Here is a 9,892-nt window from a genome sequence, read left to right as displayed (position 1 = left end):
TGTGTGTGTGTGTGTGAGAGAGAGTGTGTATACATGTTTGTGTGTGTGTGCGCGTGTGTGTGACTGTGTGTATACATGTTTGTGTGTGTGTGTATACATGTTTGTGTGTAGTCAGATTTGACATGTACAGGAGGGAAAGTTTAATGTTGAGCAGAAACAAACAAGGGGAAAAACACTGTAGTTTTATGCGAATCGTTCACATTCACATCCGCATTAGCCAACCATCCACTACCCTCCAAACAAATTTATGCAAATTTATGCAAACCTGTTCCACTTCATTACCAAACTTTGTACACAGCGGAGTCGGTTTGCTACGCTGCCGTTTTCGTCGCCGCCTAGTTTGCCACTTTTGGAAGAGCGTCTAAAAGCACGCACGCAAAGATCAGAATCCGCTGAGGTTTGGGCTGTGTAATCCCGACATCTGCGCAAGACACAATCACATGTTCTGAATTGTTTACCCTGACGGTGCTTCGTGACGGTCTAAATTTAGAGCCTGCTCGTCCCGCTCTCGTCCCGCTCTCGTCCCGCTCTCGTCCCGCTCTGCATGTTTGAGGAACCCGCCGTACTTTCCGTGGGCATGAAAACCAAAGAAGTGCTTTCTTTGAATAATCAAGCCTGCCAGCGTGTTGGTCCGATCTGTGACCACGCCCATGAGATGGGGGGGGCGGGGCTTCTTGGTTGCTGAGACCCTTCTGGAGGCGAGAACCGTGCTCACGACACAGCCCTCGCTACCCGGGCATGGCCGCCAGCTGTGACCATTCAGTTCCCACCACAGGCTGAAATCACGCTGAAGGTTCTTACGAGCGCCTCCAGCCTTTTGTGTGGGGAGTGCTGCAAATCTAAGATTAGATACGGCGTTTAGAAACGCCGCCTGCCGCCTCCCCGATGGTCCGAGCTGGTTAAATAAGGAGAGAGACGGCGTGAATGAGCCGAGGAAAGGACTCACTCTGCCTTGCAAAGATATGAGCTGCTCACACTAGAGCAGGGCGAGAGAGATTGACACAGACATGGAGAGAGAGAGAGAGAGAGAGAGAGAGGCACATGGAGAAGGAGGGAGAGAGAGAGAGACACATACAGGGAGAGAGAGATAGAGAGACACACACATGAAGAGAGACAGTATGTATGGTGATGGTGTATTGATGGTGTAAAGCCCTAAATTAGTGTTTGGGACACTGGGTCCTTAAGCGTAAGGACAAACATGAGTGGCGTATTCCGGCTGAAGTGAGTTCGCTCACTCTTCCTCCACTTTAGGCTGGACTAGGTGTGTGTTCGCAGGCCTGGAGAGTCTGTCCTGCGGTTTAATTGGACCTGTGCTGCCTGCAATAGTACCTTAGTATGGGTAGATGTGAATGTGTGTCACTGGTCTGGGTCTTTGGTCCTGTATGTAGGACGTGTAGTTGAGGTCAGTGAGTGGGATTTATACTTCTGACTACAGTCCTGAACCACTGAAGTATCCCACCAGTTCTCATCAGGACCACTCACTGCAGACCTAGTCCACTCGGCTGTGGTGTACTACAAATCTAGTCCACTCGGCTGTAGTGTACTACAAATCTAGTCCACTCAGCTGTAGTGTACTACAGAAGTACTGATTCACGCGTGTGTGTGCGTGAGGCGGTGTAGTTAAAGGTGTCCCCGCGTGTGTGTGTGTGAGGTGGTGTAGTTAAAGGTGTGTGTGCATGAGGTGGGCCCCAGTGGGGCCACTGAGCGGGACGTGTCCTCATTAGCACGTCCCCCGATCTCTCCGTCCCTCGTCAACCCGACTCCCAGAATTCTTTCTACCTCCGTCTCTCACTCTCACTTACAAACTGGTGCAGATGAGCCAGGCAAAAAAAATTGGCATCATGATAATGAATCGCAAATTAAACACAAAACACGAATGGGGTTGTGGGGGGGGTAAATGCACTGTTGTCATGGAAACACCTGCTAAAACATTATTAGTTGACGATGAGTGGTGATTGCAGCCCCTCCCCTGCCATGGTGTTGCCAATCAAACATCTTCTTTCATATGGCAATTTGCATAGGGTCATGTGGATAAGATAGAAACAGCTGTATCAGATGAGAGTTGTTTGAGTTTGATCTGTATCAGATGAGAGTTGTTTGAGTTTGATCTGTATCAGATGTGAGTTGTTTGAGTTTTATCAGTATCAGATGTGAGTTGTTTGAGTTTTATCTGTATCAGGTGTGAGTTGTTTGAGTTTTATCAGTATCAGGTGTGAGTTGTTTGAGTTTTATCAGTATCAGATGTGAGTTGTTTGAGTTTTATCAGTATCAGGTGTGAGTTGTTTGAGTTTTATCAGTATCAGGTGTGAGTTGTTTGAGTTTTATCAGTATCAGATGTGAGTTGTTTGAGTTTTATCTGTATCAGGTGTGAGTTGTTTGAGTATCGGTATATTGGGCGTCATTCTCCAGCAGAATGAGAGTGACTGAACTGGAGTGTGATCACATCCAATCATCAGCACAGATTACACTGAATCCACTCTGTAGCCAATCAGACACTGATGTGGATCGCCAAGTGATTGCATCATCTAGATCACAACCAATCATCAATGAGAGCAAGGGTCCAGTTTCTGGTGACCCTCTGCTCCGTCCTGGACTCACTGGTGCTGATCCAACCCTCCGTCTGCCTGGCTGACATGGGAGGTCCAGCAGAACAGGTGTAAGACATTGTTACTGCCGTTATTATTCTGATCCAGGAGTCAGGCCGAGACCCCTGTGTGTGTGTGTGTGTGTGTGTGTGTGTGTGTGTGTGTGTACACTGAGCTTGGCTGGGAGGAGCAAACGAGGACTTTTCATGGTCACAGAACACATTCACATTAGCCAAAATTTGTTCCGCTTTGATGCAGAGAAATAGAAAGTCCATCAAGGAGCGGTGTTGTTCACGCCCTCGCGAACGGAGGCGGCTCTGAGTGTGAGCTGGTTTAGACGTCTCCCCCGTAAATATCTCTGCTTTATTGTAATCGCTCGGCCGCGGTCCGAGAGCCGGGCTCACATAAACGGTGTCGGACGTGGCCGCGTCTGCGTGTCAGATTTAATACAGATGAAATTATATTTGCGCTTTGGAAAGAGAATGACAGAGGGAGAGAGCCTGTAATTAGGAATAATGACAGCTTCCACCAGGGCACAAGCCGTCGTGCTGCTGGGCGCCAGGGACGACGGGAGGGCCCACAGACCGGAGCGCGGGGGGGTGGGGGGGTTTTTTCGGAAATTACACGAAGCGGTGAACGTAATGGTTTTAATTATTTCGCTGTAATAGCCTCTGTCTGTCGGAATGGCCAGAAATAAGGGCTGTCTGACGCAGTGTTGTGAAGTGTTTTTCAGGCACTCGTATTTCTCTGCGTACACTCAACGATTAAAGCCTGAGCTCCACCCGTCACCCCCAGCATAATGTGTTGGTCGTTATCTGCTTTTGTATAAGCCTCTTATTCCACCATCTCCACCACCCAAGCCCCCCTCACCCTGTTCCTCTTCCTCCTCTTCATCATCTCCTTCTCATCTCGCTGGGCTCATAGCACGCGGTTTCCAGTTATTTTTGGCGAGGCGTGAATTCGAGGCGTGAGCCGTGAACGCAGCCCGTCGCCGCACGAAGACTTTATCGCTTTCTCTGTTTCTGTATCCAGCCTTCCCCTCGTCTGCTGAGGGGCGGAGCTGGAATAGATACAACCCTCATGGTGCAGATGGGGCAGTTGGAGTGCTTACAGGTGAACGTACGTTTGCCCCGGGGTAGAAACACCTCTGGTTGGGCTGTTGACACTGTTGATCCGTGTCACACACGGGGGGTGGAGAGCGTTTGGGATTAATGGTTTACTGAGCTTCTCGTCCCGCTGCGTGACTGTTCGCACAGAAGTCAGCTTACGGGTCACGTGCAGCAGCATCGCAAAGCAAGGTCGCTTCTCCTGTCTGAACGTGAGCGGCTCGCGTGAGCACGAAGCACACGCGCGAGTGCTGTGTGAGAACGGTGGGATCCACCTGGAAACTGTGGCCTGCGTCTCCTTCCACATGCTTCTCACGTTCACCTTCATGCTTCTCATGTTTACCTTCATGATTCAAACGCTCCACCTTCGCCTGGGCGTAGCAAGCGTATTCGGCTTTGGCGTAATCAGGTCCACCCGCCCGATGGAGCGAAGCACCTGATGCTCCTCTTTCCTGCCCAGATCGTGCAGATTCGTGGACCGCCTGGAGCAACGAACGTCCCTCAGCCCTCCAGACACTGTTTGATGTTCCTGCAGTGGTCCTGGCCGCCACGGCCCACAGACCTGCCCATCACGGCCCAAAGCCCTAAGCCCGTAACCTTTGAAGAGCTGGCGTGTCGAAACGCTCCTCCCCAGTAAACAGACGGCCCGGCCCGATGTTTTGAGACATATGCGCAGTTCAAAGAGCACCTGACGGCTGGCCGAGAGCGTCTATCGCCCAGGCCAGACGGCGTCTCCTCTGAGGAGGCCTCGTGTCCCAACGCTGGCTTACGGAAGCGGTCGGGGGTTCTTAAAGGCATGACCTTAGCAAAATCCCTCGCTAAGATATCAGCCCCAACGCAGCTCGGTGCACTACACTACATACATGCTGAAATCTATAATCAATGTAAAAAAAAAGAGGTTATTTAGTAAATGTCATTTTGGTATGTGGGAAGTAAAGAATGTCTGTCGGGTTTGGGTCCTCCGGGCGTCATTAATTGGGGTGGGGTCTGGGGACGGTGTCCGTGGAGATCGCCGTGGTAAATGAGCTATCAAATCCCGAGTATATGACGGGGCCCACACGAGTCCTCTAATTGGAGAAAAACATTTTGAGACGGAACCAATTAAAGTGCGAGCTGTTCAGCATCTCTCCTGCTTCTACTCAGAGACGCGTGAGAGAGAGAGAGAGAGAGAGAGAGAGAGAGAGAGAGAGAGAGAGAGAGAGAGAGGGAGAGAGAGAGAAAGACAGAGGGAGAGAGAGAGAGAGAGAGAGAGGGAGAGAGAGAGGGAGAGAGAGAGAGAAAGAGGGAGAGAGAGAGAGGGAGAGAGAGAGAGAGAGAGAGAGAGGGAGGGAGAGAGAGAGAGAGGAAGAGAGAGAGGGAGGGAGAGAGAGAGAGAGAGAGAGAGAGAGAGAGAGAGAGAGAGAGAGAAAGAGGGAGAGAGAGAGAGAGGGAGAGAGAGTCTGATGAGGGTGTAGGGCGGTTCGGTCTGACGTCACGGGCGTTCTCTCTTCTCCCGTTCAGAACAGTCAAACTGCAGGCCTTCACCTCACATGGAAATGACTGTAATCACCTCCATATTTAATTACACCAATTATGTTTCCGATTTGGTAAAGTTCTGTCAGACTGGCGAGTCTCTGCTTTGGAGCGCAGTGCTGACGGAGATCTCACGTGGATGGAGCTCAGGTCTGCTGTACCCTGTGCAGCCTGCTGGACATGAGGGCGATGATGATCAGATGACCCGGATCAGATGAACCGGGTTCACAGTGTTAGTGCTCCATCGGTCCTGTTCCGTATCGTGGCAACAGGCCTCATCATTCACTCACATCCGTGTGTGTGTGTGTGTGTGTGTTTGTAAAAGTATTTCATTCTCAACACACACACACACACACACACACACACAATGTAGGCTGCAGATGGCTGAAAGTCTGAATCATAGATGGAACTGCAGGAATCCGTGTCTGGAATATGCAGCTTCATGTCCTTAATATCAGACATGCGAAACACACCATCATCCTCCATCAGCCTCCATCAGTACCTCCATCAGCCTCCATCAGTACCTCCATCAGCCTTCATCAGTACCTCCATCAGTACCTCCATCAGCCTCCATCAGTACCCCCATCAGTACCTCCATCAGCCTCCATCAGCCTCCATCAGCACCTCAATCAGCCTCCATCAGTACCCCCATCAGTACCTCCATCAGCCTCCATCAGCACCTCCATCAGCACCTCCATCAGTACCTCCATCAGCACCTCCATCAGCACCTCCATCAGTACCTCCATCAGCCTCCATCAGTACCTCCATCAGTACCTCCATCAGTACCCCCATCAGTACCTCCATCAGCCTCCATCAGCCTCCATCAGCACCTCCATCAGCCTCCATCAACCTCCATCAGTACCTCCATCAGCCTCCATCAGCCTCCATCAGTACCTCCATCAGTACCCCCATCAGTACCTCCATCAGCCTCCATCAGCCTCCATCAGCACCTCCATCAGCCTCCATCAGTACCCCCATCAGTACCTCCATCAGCCTCCATCAGCACCTCCATCAGTACCTCCATCAGCACCTCCATCAGCACCTCCATCAGTACCTCCATCATCCTCCATCAGCCTCCATCAGTACCTCCATCAGCACCTCCATCAGCACCTCCATCAGTACCTCCATCAGCACCTCCATCAGCCTCCATCAGTACCCCCATCAGTACCTCCATCAGCACCTCCATCAGTACCTCCCTTAGTACCTCCATCAGTACCTCCATCAGTACCTCCATCAGCCTCCATCAGCACCTCCATCAATACCTCCTTTAGTACCTCCATCAGTACCTCCATCAGCACCTCCATCAGCACCTCCATCAGCCTCCATCAGTACCCCCATCAGTACCTCCATCAGCCTCCATGAGCACCTCCATCAGTACCTCCTTTAGTACCTCCATCAGTACCTCCATCAGTACCTCCATCAGCCTCCATCAGCACCTCCATCAGCCTCCATCAGTACCTCCATCAGCACCTCCATCAGCCTCCATCAGTACCTCCATCAGCACCTCCATCAGTACCTCCATCAGCACCTCCATCAGCACCTCCATCAGCCTCCATCAGTACCTCCATCAGCCTCCATCAGTACCTCCATCAGTACCTCCATCAGCCTCCATCAGCACCTCCATCAGTACCTCCATCAACCTCCATCAGTACCTCCATCAGCCTCCATCAGCACCTCCATCAGTACCTCCATCAGTACCTCCATCATCCTCCATCAGCCTCCATCAGTACCTCCATCAGCCTCCATCAGCACCTCCATCAGTACCTCCATCAGCACCTCCATCAGTACCTCCATCAGCCTCCATCAGCACCTCCATCAGTACCTCCATCAGCACCTCCATCAGCACCTCCATCAGCCTCCATCAGCACCTCCATCAGTACCTCCATCAGCACCTCCATCAGTACCTCCATGAGCCTCCATCAGCACCTCCATCAGTACCTCCATCAGCTTCCAGCACCTCCATCAGCCTCCATCAGCACCTCCATCAGCCTCCATCAGCACCTCCATCATCACCTCCATCAGCCTCCATCAGCACCTCCATCATCACCTCCATCAGCACCTCCATCAGCACCTCCATTAGCCTCCAGCACCTCCCCACCACTTACACACTCTCTCCAACCCTCGTCCTCCATCCCAGGGGCCCTGTTGTAGGGCTGTCACAGCCATTGACGGATTCGTAAAGTGCTGGGGAGAGGCGGGGCCGAGTGCATCCTTCCCCGCCCCTATCTCCCTGCTGCACCCGCCCCTTCTCCACCTCAGCTGGTCACTTCATATTAGAAAGGCGTGGTGATGGAATGCAGGTGGAGTCCAGGGTCCCGAGTGGAGAATGAAGAGCTCTTATCAGCACAGCCCCACAATAGCTGTCCGAGCGGCTCAGTAGCGGAGACGTGTCTCCAGAACTGAACGTTCATACGTGCTCATTAATCCACTATAATGGCCCGTTTGGGTTGGACCTCATTTTGTAGCCTGTGTGGGGCTAGACAGCCAGAAACTGGAACACAAGGGTCGTTCGAAATGCAACCCATAAAACAGAATAGAATTAACATATATATATATATATATATATATATATATATATATATATATATATTAGGGGTGGGACGCGATTAAAAAAATTAATCGAATTAATCGGAAGCTTTGTAATTAATTAATCGAAATTAATCGCATTTTAATCGCATTTCAGTATTTAACATGAGAAATATTAATTTAAGTTTGAATGATGAATGAATCAATGAACATAATCATAAACTTCAACATCTTGTTTATTTTTCCACCAGTCTACTACGAAGACCAATATATGTGTAGTGTGCAGAAAACAGTTCAGAACATTGGAAATTCTGACCAAAAATGTTTAATTTAGGGAGTTTTGCTCAGGATATTGGAAGAATTGAAGTAAATCAGAAGATGTTTTTTAATACCATTTTAGATGGTAGACTTTCTTTAATTTCCCAGGCCTCTGCCATAGGCATCTTCATAGTGCCTAGAAGTGGTCTTCTGCATGCTCAAAGCAAATGACTGGATCTTCATCATCTATAGATTCATCATCTATAATATGAGCTGTCACACCAAGATCATTCTTGTTGCTAACAGAGGTCCAGTGATCCCCAGTCAGAGCCACATTTGTGGCACTCTTCACAATAACCTGTTTTAATTCTTTCCTCATCATACAGCTGCTGGATTTTCTTCGACATTGTCTTTCTGGGGTGAGTTTCCCAAAACGTTCTTAGTGCCAAGTACTTCGTCACCTCGTTCTTACGTACGAGGTTAAGAAGTACTTGGCGCTAAGAACGTTTTGGGAAACTCACCCCGGACGGTAGTTCGTAACTTGCGTCAGTTGACGCAATTCGCAGCGCTTCTTGTAAGCATTTATCTTCAACCACAGAGAGCGGACAACACAAATAATGTGACGCATCATGTATAAACGCGTGCGGAGTCGCGTGCTACGGCCATTCGCGAAAGTTTAATCCAGTCTTAATGGTCCAATGAAGGTCATTTAAAAAACCAGGACGTTTCCTCACAGGATGTGAATTACGGACGTTTGGTCACTCTATCGGAATACATTTAGCAGCTAAGTTATCATTACTGACCTGCGCGTTAAGCTGGGCGTACACTGTGCGATTTTTGGCACATTTTCAGCTGATTTTTCACTCGTTTCGGCTCAATCGCGTGTCGTGCATCGTATAGTTTACACAGGTAAACAAGGAACGATTCACACCTCACGACCAACTCCCGATCAGAAATCGCAGCGTCGCAAGAACATCAAACATGTTTGAAATTCAAATCGCTCCTCGTGAGAGTATCGCACTGTTGAAGCAGCTCCACGAGCCGACTCTCCCTGCGATTTAGTCGTACAGTTTGAGCTGGAGCTGAGTACACGATTTAAAATATCGCACAGTGTACGCCCAGCTTTAGCTGCAACATGTTTTGCGTTGAGGTGGTAACGAAGGGTGGAAGTGCTCCTGTGATAAGCGAACTCCTTCCTACATAAAGTGTAAATAACACTATTTTTGTTTGTACTTCCATCTGAAAGTTTCTTATATTTAAATTTCCCATCCACCAGCGTAGCCTCTTCAGTCATCTCCATTATGATCATCTTATTGTGTGTCCATAATCTGTATGCCCGGAACTCGCGCACTGAGAAACATTCCACGGTGCAAAAGTGTCTCGTCCGTTAAATGCGTTAAAATGCGTTAATTTTTTTTGTGCGTTAATTTTCCTGTAATTAATTAATCGAAATTAACGCGTTAAAGTCCCACCACTAATATATATATATATATATATATATATATATATATATATATAAATGCTGATGTATATCAATTTCAATTACTACATATTCCAGTGATATATTGCACTATATTATCTTTGCCTTTCTATTCCATTCTGATCTATAGTGTTCTATTCTGTTCTATTCTATTCTGTTCTATTCCATTCTGTTCTATAGTCTTCTATTCTGTTCTATTCCATTCTGTTCTATAGTGTTCTATTCCATTCTGTTCTATAGTCTTCTATTCTGTTCTATTCCATTCTGTTCTATAGTGTTCTATTCCATTCTATTCTATAGTGTTCTATTCTGTTCTATTCCATTCTGTTCTATATTCTTCTATTCTGTTCTATTCCATTCTGTTCTATAGTGTTCTATTCCATTCTGTTCTATAGTCTTCTATTCTGTTCTATTCTGTGATCTCA

This window comes from Brachyhypopomus gauderio, unplaced genomic scaffold (genome assembly GCF_052324685.1).
Source record: "Brachyhypopomus gauderio isolate BG-103 unplaced genomic scaffold, BGAUD_0.2 sc438, whole genome shotgun sequence".
NCBI classification, from domain to species: Eukaryota; Metazoa; Chordata; class Actinopteri; order Gymnotiformes; family Hypopomidae; genus Brachyhypopomus; species Brachyhypopomus gauderio.
This window is presented reverse-complemented; position numbering follows the sequence as displayed.